Source organism: Aythya ferina (genome assembly GCF_964211825.1).
Source record: "Aythya ferina genome assembly, chromosome: 2".
NCBI lineage: Eukaryota > Metazoa > Chordata > Aves > Anseriformes > Anatidae > Aythya > Aythya ferina.
In genome coordinates, this window is record NC_140297.1 from 100,430,777 (window position 1) to 100,450,560 (window position 19,784).

The 19,784-nt window shown below is 38.8% G+C and overlaps 1 long non-coding RNA gene across 1 annotated transcript in view; it reads left to right on the plus strand.

Annotated features, from left to right (window-relative positions):
• The window catches only part of LOC311431443, a 58,902-nt gene extending 39,378 nt beyond the window's left edge, over positions 1–19,524 (plus strand). Inside the window, exons 2-3 of the long non-coding RNA XR_014689436.1 lie at positions 1,969–2,036; positions 19,507–19,524. This is a non-coding gene — a long non-coding RNA (uncharacterized lncRNA). The remainder of the gene's footprint in view (positions 1–1,968; positions 2,037–19,506) is intronic.
• The last annotated feature ends 260 nt before the right edge of the window (positions 19,525–19,784 follow it).

A 19,784-nucleotide genomic window follows, 5' to 3' on the forward strand; every position in this document is an offset into this window, starting at 1 on the left:
CTAAATTAAAACTTGTTTTAAAATGTATAAACTGACATTTCTCAGGGTCATTTATTTCATGAAGTAATGGATATTGCAGGCATGAATGAAATATCACTTGAACTTCTGTGTTTTGCTAGCAGTCTTTTTGGAGCAATAGCTGCTGAATAAACAGAAAAAAAAAAAAATGATGCAAGGGCCCCTTTTTCTTTTTCCTCTCAACCCCAAATCAACGTTTCAAAAGCATCAAGACTTGTGAAAATGTCTTTTTTTTTTTTTTTTTTTTTTTTTTATCTTTCATTGAAGACTTCTACTGAATGTGACCTTACATCATCCACTTAAGCAGATGGCTATAAAGTGTGTTCCAAAAGTCTTTCCACAGGAATTTAAGGATACACAGGCTTAGGAATTTAATCTAAATTGTTTAGGATTAACTACAAAAAATAATCATGATCATTTTATCCAGTGAATAATGGATTTCTTTAATCTGATTTGAAAACTGGATGCAACAGCAGTGCTTGCTGTATTTTTACATGTGGAAAAAGTGGGCTGTAAGAAAAAGTGTTCTGATTATGTGATTTCACCTTTGATACATTGTTTTCACAGCTTTCCATATTATTTAGGGTGTACATTTATTTAATGGAGAAACAACAAAGTATAAAACTATGATTTCCTTTACAGTGCAGGTATCTAATAGATTGTTGCTCTTTTTTTTTTTTTTTTTTTTTTTTTTAATGGAACATACATTTGGTTTGTTAGCAGATGGTCTTTTTTTTTTTTTTTTTTTTTTTTTTTTTTTTTTCCTCTGCAGTGCTAATCAAACTTTGATACATTTGGATTTGCATGAGGGAAAAGCTGACAAGGCTGACTGAACACATCTGCTTAGCTGTTTCTTGTAGTTCCTGAGAAATGATTCAATATTCACTTAAGGCTGAAATGCTGGAATTGGAGAGTCAATATCATGGCAAAATCTTCAGATTCTGTAATCAACTAGAGCAGAGTGGCTGCTCACGCATTACAAAATAACACTCAGGTTGATGGCACCGACTCCTTTTAATTGATGAATTGCAATGTTACCACTTAGCAGTATCTGAGTAACATCCTGTTTGTGAAAAACACCGGCAACCAAGGAATTCCACTTCAGTTATATGAAGGCTTTTCTGAAGCATGTCATTTTATAAACAAGTCAGTCTCAAGTCTCCTTTTTCAAACTTTGTGTGTCTTTTCAAACTACCTTTTAATATGCATGGAGATTCTGTATGTGGAGGGCTTTCAGGACTGAGGATCAAATCCAGCTCTTGATTCACCAAGAACGGGTAGGAATGCTGCTCCAGTAGTCTTCCCATGTGAATAAATGCTGTTGCTTGTATTATGATTATTATTTTTTATTATTATTTTAGCATTTATTTGTTGTTTTAAAACTTCTCCAGAAAAGAAAAAATAGTACATCTTAGCTTTCTGCCAGGCACTCCTTGGTGCCCATGTCAGCAACATACAGGGTATTTGAATTGCTACCAGCAGCTCTCTTTCATCTCTCTTTCACTCTGATTGCATGCTGGTATTGTACTTTCTGGTTACTCAAACTGAGGAAAAACATTCTTTTATCTTTTATCGTTTTTCGTCTCTACCACTTGACAGAGAATGGGTTCCAACTGTATATAGAACTCTAGCTTTTAATTTGTGCAAACAGAAATTTGGACTCTGCTGTGGTAAAATAGGATGAATGATCTCTACTGGCCATGTTCTTACTTAGCAATACTTGATATAAACACACATCCTTCCGCAGGGGAAGGTGAATGCTATGATAGAGAAGTTCAGTTCAGTTTAGCATTGAAAAATAGTTTGAGAACACAATGCTGAAAACTGGTCCATGAGTCCCTGCAGGGCATCCATCATTTGGGACTTCCTTTGCATATCTTTTCTGACTGTTCCAGAAAAGAGGCTTGTAGGAGGACACGTGCTAATAAATACTATCTATTCTTTTGTCAGCTGAAGACTCTCATATGACTTCAAGGGACGTTTCTGGCTCATTTTTATCTCTGGAGTCTGCCCTACAAGTGAGTAACTCTACTTACAAAGTTGCTTATGACCTGGTAATGTTTTAATACTGTAATTATTAGTGAGAACATGTGAAGAATCTGAATAAAAAGGAAAAATAGCAAGAGAGTTAAGGAGATAAGAAAAGACACCATCTGAGTATACAGTGGACGTGAAAGAGCTCTTAGACAATCACATGTTTTCGAACATGCTCATCCTGTATAAATATTTGTCTGTTCAAACTGACTTCTCTAAATTAGCAGTTCAAAGGTAAATTTATAGGGGCAACTCCAGATAATATATACATATATATTTAGATCAAATAAAGTAACTGTGTAATACTGAAGTATTCTATTCACTGGATATAGGAGAACAGGATTTGACTGGTTTATTTGGCTCACCTTACTTCTTAATTTATGTTCCCAATGAATGGATAGCTCTAATCAAATACATCAAAAATAGGATTACTATTTTTTTTTTCTGCAAGATTGGAAAAAGTTAATGAGCTTCATCAACATAATGTAAGCATTCTTGAAATAAAAATGCTAAACAAGGATGGTAAAAAGGTTGGCCTGGTGCTTCTCTGTATACCTATGCAGTATACTGGCTGGAATCAGAGGTTTTGCCTGAAGTTTCTAGAAAATGAGATAAGGCAAGAACTAACTTTTGAGATAAATGCTGTTTTTCTCCCTTAACCATTTTTTTTTAGTGAAAGAAGAAAAAGATGTGAGGAACATTTAGTGACTTAGGTTCGCAGTAATAAATAAATAAATAAATAAATAAGGTTAATGCTTGTAGGACTCAACAACTGCCACTGGCTTGGGCAACTTAGTTCTTAGCTCAGGATAGTACCTTGAGTGAGCTGTGCCATTTCTTCTTGCTATTTTTGGAAAGTGGCATTGAAACAAATTAATGTATGGTTTTCTGATGGTAAGGCAGACCAAGAATTCTATCCTTTCTAAAGCACTTAAGATGGCAGAATAGTCTCCATTTCTTATTTGTCACATAGCATGGTCTCCTAATGCACATGCTTTATGTTTGCCCTGTGTACTAGAAAATAAATGCTATCCAAGATATTAACAGTATGTTTTGGTTTGTTTTAATTTCAGTGTTGCACTCATCGCTCCAATCATTATTTGGGTGATTTTGGTCCACTTTTATTCATCGCGGTTTCAATTCCAGTGCAGTAGTATTACAGGTAGCTCTTGCCAGAATATTCTGCACATTCTGCATATATCACATCAGTTATAGCTGTATTTTAATCCATCTTTATAAGTGAAAATAAAGCATTGTAAATAAATTGTAAATAAAGCATTTGTAAATTTTTAGTAAGATATTTTCTTTCCCTTTCAATACCAGGTCCTCCTAATACCCTAAAATGCATTTACAGTACTGCATTCGTTGTATTCTACAACAACATGCAATAAATAAGATGTTCTTCACTTCTTGGTATATGTGCATCTTAATAATATATTTTGATTGGAGTGGCACAGTTTACCTGTATTTATTTTATTTGTTTTGAAGTGGTATGGCAAATATCAGTTAAAAGGAGAAGGCAAATATCAGTTAAAAGGATAAACTATTACTGTTTCAGGCAGTATTTTTTCTTTATTGCACAGTGGGAGTATTACTTAAGCTGGCATTTTCTGAAGATAGTATACTTTAATCCTTCATCGTTGATCAGGAACTCTGTCTGCAAAGGAGAATATATTCTTTCTGTATATCTTATTTGTGATTTTTCTCTTTATCTCTTACAAAATATCACTTTGTGCCTTGTATAATGTCATGATAAAATTCAGCCTTTCTTATAATGATTGTACACATTGCTGGATCTAAAGATACAAGAGCTGACTTAAGGAATAAGGTTGCAAATAACAGTGAAAAAAGAGGAACTTAAATAATGTTGTTTTTTTTGGTAGTGTGAAAAAATGCAGCTGAAGTTAAAGAACAGAGGTGAAGCAGCTGTGTTATCTAGAACCTATCACAACCAGCATTTCCTTGCTGCTTTAATTCATGCATTTCATAGTTTGTCTGTTATATATCAACGGTGACACATGATTTTATATGATCAAGTATTTTTTTTTTTTTTTTTAAAGTCATAATATTTGTTGGGTTGTCAGATATTAGATAATATTACGATGCATATATCTCTCTCCTTCCCTCTACATGTCCAAACTGATCCATATTTCTGCAATAGAAAAAAGTCCACAGATCAAAAAACAATGGAACTTTTTTTTGAGTAAAGTGGGCTTTTCCAGCTGAAATAGGGCAGACAATGCCAAGATTTGTCACATCACTGTATAACAGTGTTATACATTGACAGTCTTTATATAGACTGTGTTATACGTTGAGAGTCTGTATACATCATATGATGCAAAACTGATGTCATTACCTTCTCAGGCCATTATTCACGGACAGTGACATTATGTATAATGATTTATCTGATTTTTCCTTAACTTCACTTGGACCATAGTTTTGCACACTGTGTTGCAGGGACAGAAGACACAACAGTGCCTGTGATCTTTCCTGGCATACCGGTGTAGCAAATGTCTGTTTATGGTCTATTATAAATTTTATGTTTGTTTTTGAGTGATAGAAAGTGTTCTGGAGGTGTAACAGGTACTCTGTAGCCTCTGTATTACAAATTGGTTCTCTTCATGAGATTCTGGATCTCAAGCTTCTTTTGTCCAGATAAGTTGTGGCTGCCCCATCCCTGGAGGTGTTCAAGACCAGGTTGGGTGGGACTTTCAGCAACCTGGTCTAGTGGGAGGTGTCCCTGCCCATGGCAGGGAGGTTGGAAATAGATGGTCTTTAAGGTCCCTTCCAACCCAAACCATTCTATGATTCTGGAGGACTGAGCTTGATGGCCCAGGTCTTCTCTTGTGTTCTTTATATGCTTTTGCTTTGGAGCAACAGACACCATAACAAATAGAATGAGTATATATGGATTGCTCGGATGTGAATCTGCTTCAGAAAGTGTGCTCACTTATAATGTCCCTCTATAAAGAGAAGAAAGATTCGGAAAGTACTTTCTTGAATGTTTATTTTTAAATAATGTTGCTGGAAATGCTTTCAAAATATCAGATGAAATCTGTAATATACTTGGTAATGTTTTAGTAGCTGAAGATCTCCTTAGCTCACAGTTAGCATGTAAACTGGTAAGGAATGAACTCAGAATGACCTGATTTTTCTCGCAGTTCCAGCTGATATCAAAATCTGAAAAGCCCCCCTGGCTTTTTACCCACTGGGACAATTCTGTGTGTGTGTTATGTGAACACATGCCTTTGACATATCTGTATGCTCTATTTATCTGTATATGCAAACATATCTCTAGATGTGTAAAAGGTGCTAATCCAAATGCAGTCCATGTTCATGCCTGTTGTAAAAACATGTCACACACAAGCATTTCGGTGCTAAAATTCTCCTGCAAGGCTAATGGAATACTAGGATTTTAAGAACTTTAGAGGACACTCTGAAATGCCTTAAAAGAGCAACCACTCATAGCTTTTCAAAAGTCATCAGCCTAATAGTCTGAAGACTCATGTTATATTATTTCTTGGAGATTGAGACAATTTACTTTGCTTTATGAAGGTATCATGAGGTCATATTTGTTAGAACCCAGTTAATCTGTAGAACAATAGCCTCTTAATACACACCACTATGCACAACTAGTGTGCAGCAGTCTGAAAAGGGCATTGGAATAACACATACACCCTCAACTTTGCTAAAGAAACATGAAATAACCATATAAATGAGAAAAAAACTCTACAAATTTACCCTTGTAACTGTGAAGAAATTATGTTGCCTCCGTTTTACAGATGAAGAGAACTGATATGAAGCCTCTTGCAGGAAAATGCTAAAGCACATACCTATCTTTAAGCAGCTTTCTGATTTTATCTTTTAAGAGCTTAGACTGCAATTGACAGAAAATCTATAGCATCATTGCCTGTTGAAGCAGATTTCATGATCACATTCTTACACTGTAATCACAGAACTTTCCTATCTTAGTAGGAAGTCTAATGTCTCCATATCTGGAATTAATGTAGCCTGACTAATCCTGAGGTGTATGGAGCCAAAAGTGAAGTGGGTATGAAGATAACAAAGAAAACATTTATGAAGCATAATTCAGCAGCATAAGCCGTTTCATCTATATCACCTACAGTATTTGAATAGAACCTTAGATTAGAAGTTTGGAGATTGTATAAGAAAATTTCATGAGGATAAAGACAAGATGTGTTGCCTGTTCAATTCTGTATCAAATATCTTTTCAGGCCAGCACAGAGAAAAAATGTTTTAGATTGAAATGTTAACCTATCAAACAAACTATGACTTTGAGCGTCAGGAAAACATTGCCTTATCTGGACAATGGCAGCTGCATATATATATATGTATATATATATTTTTTTTTCTGATATTAAATTAGAAGCTTTGTGGAAGGATAAAAATGGTCTTATATAAAAGGGTCATGGACACTGGTCTACTCAGTGAGCTTGTTTTTCACAGTAGCACCTTGTGTAAATTTGCCAAAAGATAAATGATATAAATTGTCTACAGTATAGTGTAAGCAGATTTATAACAAAACATGCTATATCTTTGAGGTACATGCTACAACTAAAACCACAATGACATGTCTTTATGATCATAAATACGCAATCAGCAGCTGAAAGGGGACTTCAGTACTGTTGTGAATGTTTAAAAGCATTGGTGTCACATAAAAATATATGCATCTTGGTATACTAATCTTTCATTCCATTGTACAGCTTTGAAGTGCTAGGGCCCAGAGGTCTAGAGGGAAAAGGCAGCTATTGTGTGAATGGCACAAGTCTGCTATTACTCAGAAACACAACTTGGAGAAAGAGAGGATCTGAAAAGCAGCAGCTAAAAATTTACAGGCAATAATGATTGGCTTCCTAAATCACTCTTTCTTATCCCACTTCACATAAGTGACTGGGGCAGTAGTATGGTTTTCCTTCGACTGTTAACTCTAGTTTGCCAAGACCCTGCCTCTTTGCAGCTTCACAGCTCTTAAACAGGTGATGCTGGAATACAAACCAAGGCTTTCCTCTAGGCTTATGCACACAAACCCACCGTGACAACATTTCTATTCAGCAGGGAAAACCTGAGGCTCCTTTACCTTCCACTTCTTTCTTGTCTCCATGCCTCCTGCACAACTTTTAGCTCCTGTAGATGAACACCTCCAACTTTTTGTGATATTGATTCATTTCTAAAGCCAAGCAGGAAAACACGTCTGTCATCACATGGTTAAAGACTGAGAAGTTGTATGGGATGGATTTTTCAGCCAGTCAAATATAGCAGAAAGCATATCTGGGGGATGTGTTAGCTTAGTGTGGGAGGGGAATCCAGGAACACTTCTAAACTCCAGATTTGGAGTTCGGTTCGACTACAGTAAACTTCATGAGGTCTGAAAGTGCTACAGCAAGCATTTTTCTCTGTCTAATGGCAAAACTTTCCTCTTGTCCTTCAAACGAATGTTCTTCATCCATTAATTGATTGGACCTTGACAGCAATAGTGCTGTGTGAGGAGGAATAGTGAGGAGCTATATTTGAATACTGCAGAATCTAAAGTCTCTGCATTCAGAGCCATTTCCCTCATGGTAGGCTGTAACTCTGCTGATACTTTCCAAGGCCATTCTGCATTTTACTTACCATTCTCACAAACCTTTCTTATGTAAAGTATTCCTCACAGTAACAGGAGCAACTTATTTTCGATTGAATAATAGGCTTACCTCCCTGCAGCTGTCATAGGCCATTTGGAGCATGACTTTTAAGAGCAATGGCAAGGTAATTCTTACGACAGCTTTCTCTGGTGATTCCACTCCCTTGTCTGGTGGAGTGAATTTGTGCATTCTCCATTTGACCACGTGTGTGCATGGCTTTTAGTATCCATGGGTGTTGCCTCAATGAAATGTATCTAGTTTTTAAATAAATGAAATATTTATGTATGTATATACATACATAAAAATGTATGAAATCATTGTGCTGAAATCTTGCTTAGTTTGCTGTAATGATTTTAACAGAATGACAGGAAAGTGATTTCAGATTTCAATTCAAGAGAATATTTTAGCATTTGCTGAACTCAGTGTACATGCTTAAGTGCTGGAATGAGTAGGAATGAAAGCAAACTATTTCATGAAACAGAAACATACAAGAAAATGGCAATGGTGCAACTGGTGCATTCAACTAACTGCTACATGCTTCGCTAACAATATAGAAAGAATTACTGCTCCATTGATGTAAATGAAAATGTAGATGCTTTAGGGGGCTGGGCTTTGATGTATTCAAGTGAGTCACTTGGAATGTCATCCTTCATCCTTGAACTTTACATCTGTGTGTTTCTTTATCCTTTAGTTCAGCAAGTGTTCAGACTTTGTTCCTACATACTCATTGACAATATTTGCATATAGGAATCTCTCTGGTCTTTGAATTAGTATGGTTTATAACGTTTATATTCAAATGGCTCCAAATTCTCTGCACAGTTCTTAGAAAAAATCTTGTCTTGGTTGCCAGAATTTAACGTGGTGATGACACAGTGTATCTGTTTTTAAACAATTTTATTAATGTGATCTTATCTAAGAGATTTTAGGATTTCCATGACCTGTAAAAATAAAATAATTAATAAATAATTTCTTCTCATAGAATAAAATTATGTTGTGTTCTAGAAAGGATCCTTAAATAGTGATAAAAGAAACATTTCAAAGAGCCTTTAATGATTTCTGTAATACCAGTAATATTTTGAAGTTTCCTCTTTTCCTTCCCTGATTTTTTTCAACCACACTGTTACATTATATATTATGCAATCACTGTATATGTACTAATGTATATTTTGTATAATTTTAATAACGTATTAATTATATGTATACTTTTTTTTTTTTTTTCTTAAATGAGTTTTGTTGTTTTGTTTTAAAGTTTCATCTCTTTTGTCTTTTTGGTTGTTGCTCCCAGGCTGTTTTAGGAATTTTACTTAAATGTTTAATACAATTGAGTTGTATTACAACATTATACATTATAAAGACATTACTACATTATAAAGACATTATTGTTATTATATACAACATTATTACATTAGAAAGACATAGAGACACCTACCTTGCTCTGTACTGCAGAGCTTACTAAATATAGATGGGGAGATGCAGAACTGATGTCCCATTTCATGGTAAAGAGGGCTTAAGCGTATTTTTCAGTCCTTACTTCAGTAGCTGTGCTCTACCAATTTCCTAGGGTGTTCTGAGCTAGACACAAAATAGTTGCCTTTGTTACTGTGCTTTGAATACAGTTTGTACAATCTCTGACTTCGATTTGACTTACAGCTTCTCCTGCATTTCTCCATGTAACAGAGCCTTAAGATAAATGAAAAGGCCCTTAGAGAACACATTCTCTACTAGGGGTATCACTGGTGAGTTCACCGTCCCGTAAAGGTATGCACAGCTGAGTTAGGCTAAGGGTTCTTTGCTGCCAGAAGGGTCAGCCACACTCCTTCCCCAGTGACAATGCAGTGGGCTCTTCTCTGAACCAGTTCCACTTGCTGCCCCATTTGGACATATATTCCTTTGTCTTTGGGCAAATGAGTTTTCTGCTGCTTTGGTTAATTATATCAACTGGGCAATGGGCAGGGGGTACACTGAGTGCCTGAACTTAGCCAGGGATGACTTAGATAAACATATCTGTTTCTTTAAACTACTTGCCTCTTTTCCACAGGGCTATCCAACCTTGCTTTTTATGTCTTCCTCCTCCTTAACACCCCACCCTTTCCCCCCCCAATCTCTTTCATGATTTAGAGCTTTGGACAAAAGAGGCGTGATAGGGGTTGTGGTTTCATGTGGGTTCTGTGACCCATATGCCTTGTGTCACAGAAGAAGCAGGAGAAGCAGTAGTATTTCAGTTAGTTGGAGCAGGAATTCAGAGTAGTTGTTTTGTTTCACTCCCATTCAACTCTCTTTTATTGTTTTCTTTCCTGTTTTCCAGTGGACATTATTAGGATTTACTGGCATGACTTCTATTCACATAAGTGGAAATTTCAAAGCTCAACCTGAATCCATGAAAGTGCCTACAGAAATTGCTTTTCTTATTGCACCCTATATAAAATATAGCAATATTGTCTTCTAAAGAAGAATTCTGTGATCTAGGGACTGGCTGTTGGCAAAGAAATAACATTGTTTTATTTTCCTTTTCTGCTCCACTCTTTTCTCATAGATATTTGGGAGAAATCGGGACTTTGAGGGGAAAAAAATATAAATTGGAACTCTCTGGATCAGTCATTTTGTTTCATGTTGGCTTCAGTGCACTTGACTGAACAAGTAAAAGATGTAAAATCTAAACAAGAAAGCCAGTATTACCTGTATATCCCATTACATTTTCCATCACAGCAAAAGCTGTCAGTACTAGCAGGAGATGATGGGAAGATACACTGCTGCTCCCGTTTCTCCTCTTTGTTGTTAGTATCTGCTTTGTCAGTGGTGCATAAATGTCCTGATAGAAATTGCACAAAACACTGTTTGCCAAAAAAAGCTTTACAAGTGAATTCTTTAACCTTCAAAATGAGAAGGTCACAGAACCATTCTTAGCATCATCCACAAACTAAATACAGAAGGATCTAATTAAAGAAGTTGAACATTGTCTATTTCACTGTGCACAGTACTCATATCCGCTCTGAAGATAACCAGAGATGTCTGCGTTTATATTGCAAAGCATCAGAGGAAGAATATTGCTAAAGCAGGGCTTGTATAACTCTGAAAATTATGATTTAGAAAGAGAAAAGTTGTTTGGACTACACCTATACATTGCCAGGATTGAATTTTCCAATTGTTTTGTTTTCCTCAGCGAACATACTATGAACATTTCTGAAATTTATACTGTACTACTATAAAGCACATATTATATTGATTTTCTTTTCTAATAAATCTAGTTTTAATTACCTGTCATCTAGGAAATTTCTGTGATTTTCTAACTTACATTCCTGTACTTGTAATCAAGTGATCTCCTCCTCCTTGATCATTACACCTTAAAAACAAGCACTTGTCTTAAAGTTCTCCACTGATTTGGATCTTTTTTGTTCTTTCTTTTTGTTTTATCTCTGGTTCAGTCTTCACATTATGAATGGAAATGCACACCCAGGGGCCATGCTCAATGCATAGTAACTGCCCAATGTGTGTTTCCCTAGCTGATGAGGTATGAAAACAGCAGCTTTTCCCAGCCAGCCTAAAAATCCTTGTTCAAAAAGGCATAGTAAACAGAAGTTCAACAGTCAATGGGTTGGCTGGGTGATGGAGAAAGCAAAAGTAACATAGATTAACAGCAGGAGGAGACTTTCCTCTACCAGTAATAACATGTTGCTTTTCCTAACTGTCTTTGTTATGTCACCTTCTTGGGCAGCATTTACTGCTACCTATTAAAAGGCTTTCCTTCCCTTTGATTCTGACATGCAATGTCTTTTAGATAACAGTTTACACCTGCATTTCCTTCCTCTAGCTTCCTCATTATGTTGAATTCTAAATATGTATAAATTACTGTCAACGCTCTTTCTTCTCAGCTCTTCTTCTCCTTTCACTGCACAGTTTTGCATTGAGTTTCATTTCCCAATGACATTTCACTTTCCTATTTCCTCACTGCATTTCTAACATTCTAGCTTTTTCAGTTTCCTTCATATCAGTATCTTTATTCTCTTTTATGTTTACATCAGTGTTCTATTTAGAACCAACTAAATGCATGCAATTAAGGGTGGTAGTTTCTCACCTGTCAGATAATTGAATTAAATTTGCTTAGAAATAAGAAATCCATTTAGAAATCCACTGGATTCTGATTTCGGAAACTGATATGTTTTGACTGCAATCTGACAGTTTCTGAGGCTGATTTATCAACCAAGTTAAATTGATTTTTTTCTTCTTTTAAACAAAATGAACATTTGTGCCCTTTTTTTTTTTTTTTTTTTTTTTTTTTTTTTTTTTTTCTCCTAGTGCATTTTCTAACCCATTGTTAATTCCTTTTCAGGAAGAGAAAGTGACCTGTAACCTCCTGGTGTTATTTCTTTTTATAAGGCTAGGAGTTGTTTGTTCCCGAAAAAATAGAAATACTGATTTTAGGATGATCTCCGTGGTTTAAGAGATATTGTGACAATGGTTCAGACCTATTTACTTTGTCAGTTTGCATTTCACATCATGAAAGAAGGCTCAAAAATAACTATCCAACAGATGTGTGAAAGCCCCCAGGAGTGCCCCTGCAGATAGACAACTGGACTGTCTCAGCTTCATATACATTCTGGGGAATGCTTAGCACCTCAGAGAAGACACAGCTCGTGTTAACTTCTCTCCCTGTGACAGTCTGAGGCAATAGTAATGCCAAAAACTAGAATCTGAGAATCTGTGTTTTTTGGTAGTTACTGTTTGTGTGTTTCAATGCTGTCAAAACTTCTCTTGCTGGTAGTATGACGGTACTGTGGGTGACGTGATCTGTGATAGTTTTAGTAGCTGCAGATCTTTTTTTTTTTTTTTTTTTTTTTTTTTTTAATGAACCTGTACAGGAAAGAGTGGATATATATGAAGGTGTAATGACGAACTACAGAGGGAGTATTTCCATTTGTAGTTAAACCAAATTAAATTAGATTTATTATTCCCCTCCAAGTTATGCTTGTCATGGAGATAAAAACACAATATTCTTGATGTCTCTCGTTATCTTACAAATAAGACATTAGAGTTAAATAGAAGAAAGAAGGAGAGTGCAAAACATTGTTTACAAATATATGAACAGCTGTTTTGCAAGCAGAGAATACTGCAGATTCCCATCATTAGTTCTCTGTTTTCATACAGAGTGGATGCTTGAGAATTGCCTTTTCCTGAGGAAATAGTCATCAGTGTGATTCTCCTGCCAGTCAGTTTATAGCCTATATAGTATTGATACTGGAGACTATTTTGGCATGATAAGAGAGCACTGTATGTCAGGCAGGATATATTTGATAATATATGAAAAGATGGACTTAGGTGGCATCAGCTGTTTATAGAGAAAAGTCCCATTTAAAGAAAATGGGACTTTTTGCTTTATTGTTCAGCTGTATAGTAAATACTATATATATGCCAAACAGTCCATTCGGACATTTAGTAAATTCACTTTGACTTTGTTTGCTAAAAAATGACATCAGAATCCCATAAGAGGCAAAAAATTATCATGGATATTATTTGCAGTTTGTCCAATTCTATTATTTTTTCTTTTATTTTGCTACTGGTGATCATTTCAATCCTTTGCATAGTGAAAAAGGCATACACTTTATTAGGACATAAAATGTGAGTGACTTTCATCTACAGTCTAAGACCTTGCTAAAACTGATGGCAATACAAAATGCATAAGGAATAAGAGACTTGGAGACAGACGATTGTTAGGATTGAGAAATTTAAAAATGGCGAAAATTACAATAAGTTGGATGTTGCCCACACTCGGATGTTCCCTGCTGAAAAGCAAGTAGAAAACCATGAATGTTAGGCAAAAAGCCAGAGAAGATGCAAAGCACAAGAGTCTGTCTCAAATCTTGCTCCTTCCAGATGCTAGAAACTGTTCTGCTTACAGGTGTGGGGACTAAAAGCCTTCCCATGACAGATACACATTGGTGTTTGTTGTGAAAGAACAGAGCAGGTCTTCTTTCTGTCAAAATATGCAATGGAACAGTCTCCAAGTAACCTGTTTTGCCTAATGATCTGCAGTCAGTGAAGGCCAGAGGAAATTAAGAAATGCTCTGTAGTCCAGCAATTAAGAATTATACCTTGAGGGGTGGTGAAGGAAGGGAATCTCATTTTCTAGTCCCACTTTCACAACAATTTACAGATTTTAGGTTCAGTGGCCACTGAGAAGAACCTGGAGATTGTCCTGTAAGCATGAACCAGAACCTGGAATTCTCCACCCTATGTTGGTCTCCCTGTCGGCACAAGAACACGGACTCAAGTTCCGTATTCTATTCTCTTCACCTTTATTTTCTCCCCCAGCCCCCGGGAGAGGGACAGTTCCAAATGAAAAGAGAATGCACCTGACTTAGACTGATCACCTGACAGCTGCTGCTGTCTTCTTTCTAAGAGATGGAAGACACACGAGAGATGAAAACAAAATTTTAACATTCTTATGCAAGCATTTGATCAACCAAGGTATTGTTTCTACAATACCAAAACACGCAGGCAAACACCTGAGGTGAGCAAAGCTGAAAGCACAGTGGGAGAGGGCTCCAGCAGACCCTGTGGCCTCTTCCTGGTCTTTGCTGGGGCCCCTGGGGCTCCTCTATGCTGAACACAGTGCCTCAAGGTGCCACACTGCCAGGCAAGCAGCTCAGTGTAAGCATGGGTCATTGAGAGGCTGTATGGGGGCTTTTGGCCTGTGCTGTCCCTCTCTACCCTGGCCTTGCCTTACCAAATGGCTGCCATGGCTCAAGCTGAGGCTGGCCCCTTGCATATTGGTCACCATGGCTGGGCCTGCCCAGCAGCCATCTCCCTTCAGCCTGGACCCTGCACACTGCATGGCGGTGCCCTCCCACTGCTCCCGAGTGGGACTCTCCAAATACTAAATGGGTTCAACTACTTGAGTGACTGGTGCTGAGGGTGTTTGTAGGTGTCTGAGCTGGAAACAGGAAGAAATGCCACCCACAAGATGGCAGGTAAACAAGGAGCTGTTTTGGGCAGCTCAGAGAGCTGCACTGGCTGAAAGACATCTTTAAAATTGTAAAGTAGGGTTACTTCTGAGGTCTTTTGCTGCTCAAGGTAATAAGGCTTTCTCTATGTGCTTTGCAAATAAGATGTTTTTGGTATTTTTGGCAATATATTTGTCATTTGTATGATCAAGTTATCTTACTGGTTTCAAGAGGGTTGTGAGTACAGATCAGACCAGGAGACGAAAGGGGCTGTATGTGTACTGTTCTTGCAATGTACAAGGTGTGACTTCATTTTCCCACTGACAACTACTTGTTTCGTGTATAGGTAGGTATTTCCTATATGTTATGTCATACCCATACAGTTACATAATGATGGCAACAAAATTTCTGAGTCAGGCTGTGAAAATGCAGATGTACTGGTGTGCTTTTGTTCATTGTGTTTCCAAAGACTATAAATGTATGAGTATGAGTATGAAAACTCACCTACATTTTGCTCATGTATACTGACAAGTCAGCATGTACCAATCTGTGTGCTACATGTTCTTCTGTGTACTGTTGTCTTGTCAGACACTGTGTCTTTATTTGCTTCAGTTTGTCAAACCGCTTCATTTACCTACATCCTTTATCTCAGCCTGATTTCTCCAGAGCATCTAAAGACTTGCTGGTGATGGGATGACATTTAAAACTATCTTGTAAGGTATATTTAAATGCTTTGCTGTATCTGAAGCCTAATCCCTTAGGTAGGTACATTAGATTAACCATCTCAATTTATTCTTTTGCATAATGATACTTCTATTAACTGCAGTACTCTGATTATCTAAGTTCCTCAGGAGTTCCAATAAGCTGTTAATTTGGCTTATTTTTAAGAAGTGGTGCTTTTGCCATGGAAGAAAAAATAACAGTGAGCTTTAAGCAGATAAAGTCATCATTATTAGAACCTTTCTCAGGGTTTAACACTTCAAATAAAAGCATCTGAGAGTAAGCTGCTAAAAGTGAAAAATAACATGTAGGTCAGAACACAACCAGCAAATACATCTCAGAATCTGATTTTGTCAGTTCAATCAGACTCAGATGGATTCAAAGAGTGAACTTGTCCAGCTTGAATGTTTCTTCTGCTTCTGAAACACATGGGTCCTAAATGGCAAAATGCATCTTTTTTCTCATTGCTCTGAAAGATCATTTTCTCTATAGCTGCAATGTCTCTGAATAGGAATGTCAGTCCAGGTCAACGTTCTTACCTGTTGAACATCTTCTGTACAATGCATAAATAAATGTCTGCAAAACTATGATTTCTATCATAGTATTGATAATGGTTTTTATTATAATGGATTGAGTTATATTTTCTGTCAGTTGAACTAGCTTAACTCATTAAAGCATTTTTATGCCTTACCAACCTTTACTTTACTCAATCTAAAACTCCTTAGCATTTGACATGAGGTTAATTTTTTTGTAATTGTTTAAACCATTTTTTTCTCTATTTACCTGTTCTTTTTAAATGAATAATTTATCTGGCTTATGTTACTCCGGGTTCACATTAATTCCTGATTTATCTTGGCTGATAAATTTTGAACCAAAGTACGTAGTGTTATATATGGAGTGGTAATTTGTGTCGAGAAAATGGTTGATATTAATAAAGAAGGGGGAGATTTGGGAATGTGGCCATGGGGGTGGGTCGGAAAGCCCCGTGGTTGAGATAACATTCGACTCTTAACGCTGAGGCCATCAGGAATATAAAAGAGTTTAGAGGGAAGAAAGAAGGGTGATTCAGGAGACTCCATGCAGTCTCCGGTTGGTGTCTTGTTCTCCAGCCCTTAAGGCATGGACGTTTCTGGGTGTTTACTGTTGTTGTTATATTCAAAGTTGTTTGACCAATGAAAAGTTGTGTTGAAAAGAACTGCTGTGGAGAGAAGGGTATAAGAGGGGAGCCTGCCCTCAAGACAAGAAAACAAAAGAAAGGCAACACGATGTGTTGAAGTTATGTCATCAACAAAGAAGCAGAAAGAAGGAATGAAAAGGAACAGGCTAGCAGAACGGAGACCAGGACGAGAACAGGCACATTGATCGCCTCGTGACGATAGCTTCGGGCAGACTCAGCAAACCGCTCAGAGAAGCGCGTCCAGAAAGTCACTGGAAATGGGCGCACGGGAGCTGGAGAGAAGCTCGAGCTGAGAGAAGTGTACCCGTGCACACAACTGCCCTTCACTGCTAAGCAGCTGCGCATTATGGGGAATCATATAGAAGTCTAAATATTACAAAATTCAGATTGAGTTGAGACTTCATTTGTAACACTGTGGAGAGGCCCCTGGTGGAGCAGGCTGTCCCCCTGCAGCCCATGGGTGCCACATGGAGCAGATCTCCACGCTGCAGCCCCCCCGTGGATGGAGGAGCCCCCGGTGGAGCAGGTGGATGTGGCCTGGAGAAGGCTGCGGCCCATGGAGAGCCCCCGCAGGAGCAGAGGGTCTAGGGGGAGCTGCCCCCTAGGGGGACCCGTGCTGGAGCAGTTTGCTCCTGGGGGGTGGATGGATGGACCCCGTGGTATGGAGCCATGTGGGAGCAGTGCTTGAGGAGCTGCTGCCTGTGGGCAGCCCATGTGGGATCAGCTGGGGAAGGACGGCATCCCGTGGGAGGGACCCCACGGGGAGCAGGGGCAGGGAGGGACCCTGAGGGAGCGGCGGGGACAAAGCATCAGGGACTGACCGCAGCCCCCATTCCCCCATTTCCCTGTGCTGCTAAGGGGGAGGAGGTGGAAGAGGGCAGATGGGGAGAAGGCGTTTTTGCTTTCTTTCCTTTGTTTCTCACTTGTCTAGTTTGTTGGTGGTAGGCAATAACTCTTACTATCTCCCTACGCTGAGTCTGCTTTGCCCGTCACGATAATTGTTGAGCGATCTCCCTGTCCTTATCTCAGCCCTTGAGCCCTTTGCACCGTATTTTCTCCCCCTTTCCCTTTGAGGAGGGGGAGTGAGAGAGCGGCCGTGGTGGAACTCGGCTGCCCACCCGATTCAGACCACCGCAGTTGCAAAGGACTGGAAAAGTTTTCCGAAGAAACAAGATGTTTAACAAGGAAATGCATAGTTTCCTTCTTCAGGCTTCCTGGAGAATTGGGGTTCTTTCATATTGCCAGCTCGGAGGAAGAGAGTTGTTGATGTCCCCTTCTTTTTTCTTACATGGAAATCAAAGGTGAACTGCTCTCCAAGTACGGGCAACGTATCGGAATCAAGCTCTTTTTGTCTGTAATCCTTTCTCAAGGAACAGATTTATCCCACACCTTCCACAGACGTAGGGGAGCAGAGAATAATTTGGGAACTACTCTAATTAAAGTCAGTGTGGGCATAGTGGTACTTCTCTAGCTGTTGCTGAGACATACGCATTAGCTACAGGGAGTGTTGTGCCGTCATTGCGAGGCGCCTGCGGTGACGACTTCAGAAACAGACCTGAATTTTGTCACCACAGCACTTTGGGAACAGCTGCCTCTGTGCACGTTTAGCTGGGAGGGACAGAGAAGGGTGCTGGATGTGACGAAAGCACGTGAGGATTTGTGGATCTCCCCTTGAGGTGCACAGAGAGGGCCCATGCCCTTCTGTAAGTGTTTTGATGCTTGGCTGAGGAAAAAAGTGTGTTTTTTGTTTTGTTAAGCATAAACAAGAGGCTTAGGAGTACCCCTGTCACGTTCAAATTCAGGACAGCAATGGACTTCATCACATGGGCTGGCCTGTCGAGTAGTGTCTCAGGCTGTGGTGTATGAAGATGCACTCCATCTGCTTTCAGGCTAGCACTTGCAGTAGGCAAGCTGCCTGACCTTAACATTTTTCATTTCATTTTTCACATGAGTTTTGCTTGTTCCCCACAATTCATCCCTTCTCCGTCTAGGAAAAAAAAAAAAAAAAAAAAAAAAATAAAAATAAAAATAAAAGGATTTCCTTTCCATTAATTCCATGTTCTTAACTTGACAGATTTGGTTCTTGACTTGGAAGGCAAATATCTGGGCAGACTGCAAGATGTATGCTCGCAGCGTGGGACAGCTCTTGTAAAGGTGATTCAGGGTAGTTTCTGGAAAACAAGACATCAGCTCTCCAAAGCAGCTTTCTTTGTGCTAATGTAGGAAGGGCGAGTAAGAGTAAAGGTGAGAGCCCAGCTACCGTAAGAAGCAGCAAGTGTGAAGGAAACTTCCTTCTGGCTGATACAGCTCCATATCTAGTTGTCAAGTATGAAGACAGCAGTTCTAAGTTTCTTGGGGAGAGGTAGAAAAGAAGAGACTGTGAGACTGGAAAAAGAAAAAGTGGGATTAGCTATTTCAGGAAATCATAGGAAGTGGAACTAGAGATTGGAAGAGTGCTTTAAGCCAAGGCAGAAACGTATCAAACCTAAAACCTAGGAGTTGGATGAACCAAGAAACGAACACATTTTGATTATGGAGTTGTGTCCAGTGTTATCTTGGGAAACATGGTTTCCACCTAAAATGTATCTGGTGCTTGAAGTTTTCCTAAGGCCCTTCTCTGTGTATTCCCTACTGTTTGGTAAGCGCTGAGGTCACACTGCAGACAGCAGCACGTCCTCTCCCCACCACTTAGCTGTCTGTCTTCACAACATGTCTAGCAACAGAATGGCTTGGACACAACTGCGCCTATGACCGAGTTCATTCAAGCTGGTGGACAGCATAAGCTCGAAGTCCTGTTTCTGTTCGTAACAGGCTGGTACAGTAACATGTCACATTCGATGACTTTGCAGCATAGATGTCAGGAGTGCAGCTTGGGATCACCTCCTTCTACTTGGAGTTCAGTTTGAAGGGATGAGCAAGTAATTTGTCCTGGGTTGACGGAAATCTGTTTCAAGGCTGTTTTCTAACACTCTTACAGACACTTCTCTGTCCATCGGCCTGTCCTGCCAGCTCTGGTGTGAGTGTGAAGCTGTGGCAAGAGGGGTTTCCCACTCCTGTTTGACCTGGTGGACACCAGCTTTCCTAGGAAATTGCTGATGTTGCTGAGGAGGCAGCAGTACCAAAGGCCTTGTTGGTGAAGGTACAACAAGCTGGGGAGGCTTTGGCATTTCTGCACAACGCTGCTCCCTGACTGTCACTCCAGACTCAGATTCGGAAAGAAGCAAAGCAAGCTAGAGGAAAACTGGATGTCCAGGT